The sequence below is a fragment of the Sebastes umbrosus genome, chromosome 6, assembly GCF_015220745.1.
Source record: "Sebastes umbrosus isolate fSebUmb1 chromosome 6, fSebUmb1.pri, whole genome shotgun sequence".
NCBI lineage: Eukaryota > Metazoa > Chordata > Actinopteri > Perciformes > Sebastidae > Sebastes > Sebastes umbrosus.
The window spans coordinates 13,995,463-14,005,765 of NC_051274.1; positions in this window are offsets into that span (position 1 = coordinate 13,995,463).

The window sequence follows — 10,303 nt, forward strand, 5'->3', positions numbered from 1 at the left end:
TGTCAGAGTCAAATATTGTATTTCTTACTCCATTAGATTTATTTGATGACTTAAGTTACTTTGCAGATTCAGAATATGAATACAAAATATAATCAACTACCAAATTATGATGGTTATTATAGATTAAGCAACCCAGTAATCAATTGAAATCAACCCCACCTTTACTAGCTGCAAGTGACCCCTTACCCATTACATCACTAACCAATAATCCAATAATATAATGTACAAAATAATGAAATGAGCCATTCTGCATAATGCATACTTTTACTTTTGGTACTCAAGTACATTTTGATTTTGTACTTTTACTTAAGTAACATTTTGAATGCAGGACTTTTACTTGTAAATATTTTTACACTTTGGTATTATTATTTTTACTTAAGTAAATGATCTGAGTACTTCTTCCACCACTGGAGTTAGACATGTCACTCCAAAAATTATTTGGATTAAAATTAGACGGACTGTAACGGACATATCATTAATTCTTTATTTCAAATTGTTTCTCAAGCAAGCTTTGAATTAATCTCTGGAATAGAGTGGTGCAGGAATGAGTCCTAAAACCCGGAAATGAGTTAACATTTTAGCACTTCCGGGTCCCTCGTCTGGAAGTCAAAGGGTTTTTTGAATGGGTTTTTAGTTAGATACGTGAAAAAAGGTATGTGGTTAACACAAATACAAAAGATTTTGACGTTTTATTCTACAGTATAAATTACTTCTGTAAATATCCCACTCGGGAATTTCGAAGCTTTTATATGTCTTAAAAAAAGGGGGTTGCTAACAAGTGGCTAAATGAGACCACAAAATATCATCATGCCAACACGTCCGCCTTTACAGCTTCGTTGTGTATACTCGCGCTCATACGACTGTGTAGTAGTTCGTTTATAGCCTAACATTAGCTTTTTACCTCTAGCGATTGCATTCACACTTCAAAAATAATAAAAAAGGTGTTCATTTGCGGAATTTATTTTACGGAACAAAACGTGTTAGTATCAAAAACGTTTGTTTGCCACAGAGCTTATTTTCTGCAATAATCCAAAACCTAATGGAAAAATCCCATTGGCTTTTTGTTGAGAGAATTCTAACTTCCGGGTTGGCCTACAAAAATACGTCATTACTGCACCATTCTATAAGTCACATTTCCTAATAATATAACTTGTATCTGCAGATAATTGACAAAATGAACAGCAGGGTACATCAGGAACAAACATCAGTGTTTAAAAACAGGTTTTTGGTAGTTCTGTGATGGTAAAATTCACATTTTACAGGCACAGTTTACATTTACTAACTTTCAACAAATAGTGGCAAAAGCAAACAGTATCAGTGTCACTTCATAATAGTAACCTGAGTATTTTAGCAGTTTAAAGTCACTGTTCATATCAAAACTTTAAATACACTGATGTCATTTGAAAATGTAATAGAGCTATCAAATGTCAAAAGTATAAAAGTATGGAAGACACAGAAGAAGTTTACCTAGCAAATTAGCAATATACATAGCAACAACTAAGAACTTAATGAAAATGTGGTTTAATAAAATCAGAGTAAAAAGGATACTTACAAAATAATGGCAAAAGAAGCGTGTACTGTCTCTCTTCTTTGAATGACTGACGAATGTCTGGCTGTGATGCTTTAAATAGGATGGACCGCTGCATTTAGCTAGGGTGGGGATAATTAATTAATGCAATTTGCAAAAGCAATTGACTGATGGAAACTGGAACATCATGGCAAATTCCTTGTATGTGAATAAGCTACTTGACAATAAACCTTATTATGATTCAGAACCAAGTCAACCCATGTCAGGAACAATTTGACTTTGAATTCAAATGATATTTACTGAAATAGCACGATACCACCATGTTCAAATTTCTGTCTGTTAAGGAGGTTCTTTCACTGATTCAGACTACTCAAAAAGTGTTAATTTTACTAGATTAAGCAAAGCAGTTATAGAACAACAAGAGATCAGCTGCAAATAATATAGCAGTCCAACTTTGTTTTTAATCATAATATAATTTTTTATTGCTAGTTTCTTGTCAGTTGCTAATAGATTTCCTGAAATCAACAAATACATTTAAAACAAGGACATGATATGACGTAGGGTATGTCCAATTACAGTAATTGTTAAAGACAAAGTAACAGTACATGAGCAACAGCAGTATTGTCATGTAAAGGCACACCTAATTACACAGTGTTAAAAAATGTACCAACAAGAACACACCCACACTAACGGTTTGTTTCAATGACAAAGAACGCAATTATTGACATAATGATCAGCAGTGTAATCAAATAAGGCATGTCCTGAAACTATTTTGTAAACAACCAAATGTACTGTACTGTACTTTAGCACATCAGTTGGGTTAGAAACACCTAGCTACCACCTTGTTGTTAAAACTCTGTATTGACAAACAGCAGTGAACAATACTGTTTATCAAAAAGCATTGGCTGTAATTAAATGCATTTGCCGCTTTCCTATATGGACCAGTACCAACACATTCTCACTCCCAACTAATCAAATACCGACACTTGGTCAGTGGCAATACGCTTCAAACTGTGACTCTCTAGGCACCTATAGCGACAGTTTTGGATGTGTCAGGGACGGCGATTAAGTGTTTTTTCCAAATAAACTTAAAGGAAATGTCCAGGGTCCGCTCATTTCAATTCTAGGCCTACAGTCTCTTTTCAAAATAAACTTTTAACATAGATTTACTTACTTTTTAGATTTACTTACTCAATTAAACTTGGTTAGGTTTAGGCAACAAAAGTACTTGGTTAGACTTAGGAAACGATTGTGGTTTAGGTTAAACCAGGTTTGTCTGTAACGTAAAATGAGTATGCTTGTTAATAGCTTGTTAAACTAGTTAATATTAATACGTAATATTATTTTGATTTTAGGATATAATCATTAAAAGTGCTGGATTGACAAAAACAAGAACATAATGACAAATGTATGTATTTCAACAATGGGAAAAAGAAGAAACTTTCATGTTTTAAACAAACTTTGAGGCCATTCCAGTTTTCAGAGTTTACACCAGTCTGATGGTGCTCACAGGCTTCACCATACAAAGCAGACATTGAGATAGCGCGACTGACCGCGGCTGTGCAGTACTGTGGATGGCCGTAGCCATGTTACTGTGATGGAGAGTTTTCAAAGACACACCAAAACCAGCGCCATTGAAAAAGATTCCAGGTGACAGCCAATCAGAGTGTGTTTGTGACCGTGTGATTGGTTACACCTTTACAGGTCGCGGCTTATTGTCTGCAGTATACTGCTGAAGGATGGATATAACATTAAAACCAAACTCTTCTTCACTTCCCTGAAGTCAACAAGCAATGAGCAATGCAAGCATTGAGTTGGCCCGCTCTGAATGGGCACGCATTATGAACGGCCATGCGCTCGTAACAGGGCAAGCCCCCCGACAACGCAACAAGCAGCAGTACCGGAAGCCAACCAATTGGCCCGGTCCAAACGAGCACGTGCTCCATATGAGCACGCACTCGGTACGGCCATGCCCCTGCATTAATACTATCAATAACAACAGTTATTTTTCAGGCACAATCAGTTAAAAGGCTAATTTCACCTTTAGTTCCCAGCCAGTTGCTAATAGACTCCCTGAAATCAACAAATATTTTTAAAACAACGTCATGATATGACGTAATGTTTGTCAGATTACGGTATTTGTTAAAAACTCTGTGACAATACGTGCTCAGAACAAGTTTGTAGAAATGATTAACAGCAGTATCGATAGGGTCAAATCAGTCTCAATATTAATGAATGCACACAGAAGGATCCGCAAATGTATTTTGTGATTTGTATATAAATGACTCTCTCCACAAAAATATTTTTCAATGCACACAAAAATAGTTACCGTTGTATATAAATGAAAAAAAATCAACATATAAAAAAATAAGGTCCACAGATATAATTCTGATGCACACACAAATATTTCTTCTTTTAAATAAATGTAATAGAAATCCTTAAATATATGTATTTAAAAGCATTTGCAATTTTCATCAAAAATACATTTGCATATTGTTACATTTAAATACAAACTGTTGAACCTTTAATAACTGCTTGTCATTTGTGAACTTCACTGCATTTGTGTGTGGGTTTTTTGAGACTCCCATGACGTTGCTCGATCCACAAATGCATTTTTTTCAACAGGGTAATTATCTGTAGCCAATCAGATGTCTCCCTCCTTCTCAGCCAATCATATGAGAGTGTGTTCAACTTGTGCACCCATCTAAGTGTTGAAACAATCAAACTTGGGCAGATATGTCTATAAAGATCCCCAAAAGAATCTAAACAAAGGGATACAGCAACTGGATTGAAGGTTTTATCCATGAGGGAGACACCCAAATATGTTTTTGATGAAACTTGAAAATACTTTTAAATACATATAGTTGTATATATACTTCTTGTATATACACTTCTGTTCTGAAAACTGCTCAGAAACCCCTTTATTGTCAATAGAAAAGCCATCCCTCCTATGAATGCCTTAGGTCTTTAGTTTGTGGCTGTAAAGTTTAATGAGGCTGTGATTATCCTAGAGTTCACCACAGGTCATTTTATACAGTGAGATCAAGTTTCAAAAAATGGTCTCACTACAAGGAAATGGCTACTATGGGGACTAACATCATCACACATGATTGCCATTGGGCGCATTCGATCCACAAGAGTCTCAGCTTTACATTGATACCCAATTTATGTAATGCACGGATTGTTTAGGGACCCCAGTATGCAGAAATATTCAAACACACCATTTTAGAATAGGAGAAAATAACAATTTATACTGCATGAAAAAAGAACTGCATGGCTTTTGCTCTAAATTGCATGTGATTATCATGAATTGGGCATGTCTGTAAAGGGGAGACTGGTGGGTACCCATAAAATCCATTTTCATCCACATATCTTGAGGTCAGAGGTCAAGAGACCACTTTGAAAATGGCCATGCCAGTTTTTCCTCTCTAAAAATTATCCTAACTTAGGAGTTTTATTTAGCCTCCTTCCCTCCATGGCAGCATGACATGGTTGGTAGCAATGGTTTTCTAGTTTCATATGATGTCTGTAGCTTCACTCTAGCCCTAAAACTGAACCTACTAGAGCCTCTGAAAGACAGTAAAGTCCTGCGGGTCTCTTAGGGTTAATATTGATACTGATCTGACTCCATACAATACTGTCATTCATACTGTCATGTCAATCATTTCTACAAACTTGTTCTGTGCATGTATTGTCACTGTGTCTTTAACAAATACCATAATCTGACAAACATTACGTCATGTCATGACGTTGTTTTAAACATATTTGTTGATTTCAGGGAGTCTATTAGCAACTGGCTGGGAACTAAAGGTGAAATTAGCCTTTTAACTGATTGTGTCTGAAAAATAACTGTTGTTATTGATAGTACTGAAATTGAGACTGATCTGACTCCATAGTAGTGTCATGTACAGTAAAGGCCCATCTCATTACAAAGTGTTTAAAATGTACAGACAAGAACACACCCACACCAATGGTTAGCTTCAATGACAAAGAAGGTAATTATTGACCACCAATTATAGCTTAAAGACCAGCAGTATCATCAAAAGCAATGTTTATAGCACACCTAATTGGGTTAGACACACCTAGCTACCACCTTCTAGATAACCTCATTCTCATTCCAAACTCTGCCCAGTCTCACCAAATGACCTATGAATGACACTGTAATTTGTAGGTCATTTTGCGTGCAATAACAACCTTTGTTGCTGTGTCATGTGTACGCCAGAGACAGAGTGTACAGTGTACAGAGAGTAAGTGACAGAATAAAAATTAAGAGAGACTTCTTATGGTGGGCAGGAAGGGAGTTAGATGGGTCCAACACAGGACTTTCAACCACGAGACCGGCATTTGAGACCGGTGTTTGTGTCACAAAGTGTTGTTGAGTTTTTTTGTAGTTATGTTACATTGTTCACGTACATATTTTATTTAGTTTACGTAGTTATTTTAAAACCAACCATGGAGTTTTTCCTAAACCTAAGTGGTTTTGTTGTGGCCGTTACCGTAGACGTGCTAGCTAGCTAACTAGCCAGCCGCATAGGGGTCAGCTAATCTTGTCCCCTTGGTTAATGTTATCTTCTCAACTAACATTCGCATTCCCGGAGAATATATAATACTGTACGTATTGAGCGAAACTCCGATTTTCTTCAGCCATTGTTTAAAAAAACAAGCATACATGAATTGTTCTCATAATTGCTAACCCTCCTAATTTTCCTGGGAGACTCCCGTTTTTCATTGCCCTCTCCCTGTTTCCTCCAAGGGTCACAATTCTTCTGTATTTCTCCCGATTTATGGCAAAATTTCCCACTTTTTTTCCTTTTCTTTATCTTAGCCTGTTTCTAGAACTGAATAGTGTGTTTAATCTCTACTGTTTCCACCTGGACGACAATAAATCTACATCAACTGTTGTTTCCCGGCGTAAGAAAGCAGTCTATGCTCGCGACACAGCACAGTTTGAGCTCATGTTGAAGCTGCGCTCGCCACAGCGTTGGGCTTCGCTTGATGCAGCGAAAAACCGTTGTGGCAATGGAAATAATGGGTTTCTGAGCGCAGTGGTGCCGTTGTCGCATTGTGCCTGAAAGGACCCTCAGTGAGTGAAAGAAGGAGAGAGAAATGGAGAGTATTAAGAGACAGAACTACTCAAGCAGGAGCAAAAATAAATAAAAACTGATGAATATTAGTTTATGCCAGAGATTCACGCGCCAAGTTCACACCAGAGGGGCGAATTATTCAGTTTTCTTTCCTGGAATCGAGGGGTCTGACAAAGCGTCAGTATGTGACGAGTTGGAATGAGAACGTGTGGAAACTTCACTATATCCTCACAGTAGTACATGAGAAAGATCTGTGAAAATATTAGGCTCCTCTGCCTTCTTTTAGTGCTCCTAATGGCAACTCCATTCAACTGTCAAACTAGTCAGAGCTGAAAAAAAAAAATAATAATAATAATTTTGCAGGTCAAGAAAGGCACAGTTTCTCATAAGTTTGTCGTAGTATCATTTACTTTTGTGTTAAACCGCTCAGTGAAATACATCTCTCGTCAAGTCAAGTTAAGTCAAGTTAAGTCAAGTCAAGTCAAGTCAAGTCAAATTTATTTGTATAGCCCAAAATCACAAATCACAAATTTGCCTCGTGGCTTTACAGTCTGTCCAGCATAGAACAACCGCTGTCTTTTACAGTACGACCCTCTTATCGGATAAGGAAAAACTCCTCCCAAAAAAAACTTTTAACAGGGAAAAAAGAAAAAGCAGAAGAAACCTCAGGAAGAGCAGAGGGGGGGATTCCCTTTCCAGTATGGTAACATCATAATGAAAATACAACATAGACAATCCATATGACAAAAAATAATCGATATCCACCCTATTCTTAGGGGCGTTACTGTAGAAATGACTATGTCTGTAACTTCTGGTGAGGTAGCAGAGGTAGCAGTAAGCTAGTGAGTCCCAGAGGCTAACCATAGTGGCTAACCGCCAACGTCGTTTCTTTTGAAAAGCAATTCGCATTAAATTTAGCAAATCCTGCTTTATTTTTTTAACACATATTTAACTGACATTAAATTGGCATGTAAAATGTGCTGTTGTACTTGTTGCGCTATTTGCAGCTGTATTAACAACCAGTCAAAGGTAAATGTGTGGCTTCAACAACAGTGTTTTGAACATGCACCCAAAACAAAAAGGTATTGTTCTTGTGACCAACGGTACCATTTCCATCGCCTACCTACAGACGAAAAATCCAGAAGAATGTGGCAGAGAAACCTAAACTTGAAGAGACCACTCAAATACTTGTATGTGTGCTCATTTCATTTTGTCGACAAAAAGTCAAACGGAGGAAAACCCGTATCCTACTTTGTGGTTGGGCTACGAAAGACCAGTGGAGAAGAGACGTCGGGTCCTTAAAAGGACTGACAGCAGTGTCAGGAGAACATCAGGGATGATTTCATGTAGGGAGGACACAGCATTGTAGCGTTAGTGACAGCCAGTTACTTGTACTATTTTCTGTACAGTTTAAAATGTAAGGCAGTTCATGGCACGGAGTGCAGGTCAGCATTAGACTAAAATAGTTTATGTACAGTTATCTGTGTGCAGAAAAATACACAGATCGTTCACAAATATTCTCAGAAACTAAATATAAAATACAAGTCATCAAAACCAGTGGTGGAATGTAATTAAATGTATTTACTTAAGTACAGATATGTGGTACTTGTACTTTACTTGAGTCTTTTCTTTTCATGCTACTCTTTCTACTACTCCACTACATTTCAAAGGGAAGAAATATTGTACATTGTACTCCACTACAGTTATGTGACAGCTTTAGTTAGTAGTTACCTTACAAATTAAGATTTTTACACACAAAACAGATGAAGAGTTTATAAAATATGGTTTGTTATAAATTAAACTACCCAACAATATAGGCCTACAAGTACAGCTGAAATGATTGGCCGATTAATCAATTAGTTGATGGACATGACATAATCATTTCAGTAATATTTCATGTAAAACAATGTTTCAAACTTCTCAAATGTCAGGATTTCTCTGTATTATGAGTACTTTTAATTTAGTACATTTCCTGATTATACTTACATACTTTCCCTTAACATTTTCAATTCAGGACTTTTACTTGTAACAGTATTTTTACAGTGTGATATTAGAACTTTTACTGCAGTAAAAGATCGTAATACTTCTTCCACCACTGATGAAAACTAAATACTGTTAGCAGCACAATCCAACAATTTAAAGTTATAGATGTGATAATGTCTAATGCCCTAATAATTGTGAACTGTATTGTTACGCTCAGATGAGCTTGACGAGATGGATCGGGATGAGGAGCCGTGCTCAACATCAGAGCCCTCCTGTGATGTCCAAACACAGTGGTCAGACCCAGGGATGGAGGACCACACCTACTCTAAAGGGCCTACAATCACATGTAAAATGACTACACCATCCCCAGAATTGCCACACCCTGTTGCAGATAATATTTTGGAGAGTGATACAGACTCTCTCTTGTATACAGGGATTCCACTAATCGAGTTTCACAGTTTTGCCTACAACCTTTTGCCCCTACTTCAACATCAATGCCTGTTGTTGGTCACAAGGTCAGGTCAGCAAGATAGTTGCAATGAGGATCGACATAATGTCTGAACACACCAAGGATCTTATTGTGTGGTTGCCTTGTGAAACAATCAAAGCTACGTTGCCACAAACCTTTAAGGAACACTTTTCATACACAACCTGTGTGATTGATTGCACAGAGACTGTCTTGCAGAAAGCCAAAAACCTGGACTCTAGAAGTGAATCATACAGTCACTGCTATGCTAACAACACTGGAATATTTAGTGGGAGTTTCTCCCTCTGGAATTATCATGTTCATGTTCACTCAAACTGGAGATATTTCAGGTATACAACTTACAGTTTTTAACTGTGGGTGTCTTTTTCAGGTAGTACCTTCTCTGTGTTTTCACCAGTCATGCCCAACCATGACTCACCACTTCAGACACAAACACACAGGTAATTCTGATTGGCTGATTAGAGCTCCATCAGTCTCTGCCTGTCTCTGAAAAAGGGGGAGTCCAAGGCACTCTTCTCGCAAAAAATAAAAAGCCTTTATTCAATTGGCTATTTCATGATGGAATGTAAAAACAATGCTGGTACATGTCCAGATTGGGTAACATCCCACGCATAGCGGCACAAACAGCCTTCTTCAGGGTGTGAAGTCTACCTGTTTCTGATTGTTGCATTGCTCTTTAGCTCTTTTTGGAATCTCCCTCTACTTTTTTTATTGTTAGCAGATTGCTAGCAGACACGCAGAGACACACACACACACACACACGCAGAGACACACACATACACTCAGGAATCAGACATTTTCAGGCAAAAGGCATATTACACCAGTTTTAGCTTCCTTTCATTGGCTACCTGTCATGTCAGATCAGATTTTACATTGTAAATGGGCAACCCATCCTTCCTACCTGATCTCCTTAAACCTTGTGCTCCAATCAGGAAACTCTGCTCTCAGAATACAGGGCTCCTGTCTGTCCCCAGAGTTAACAAGGAAGTCAGCAGGCCAAAGGGCCTTTTCCTATCATACACCCCTTTAAAATAAAAAACCCAGAGAGTAACTGTTTCTCAACAGAAAGCTCAGGATGGGGCTTGTTTTTTCAAAATAAAAGCCCCCTACTCCCACTTTCCTTTAACAGGGCACTGGGGCACCGTTTTTTTCTTCTTCTTTTTTTTCAAAATAAAATCTCTATAGAGTAACTCTGTCTACTATATTCTGTCTAGCGACTTA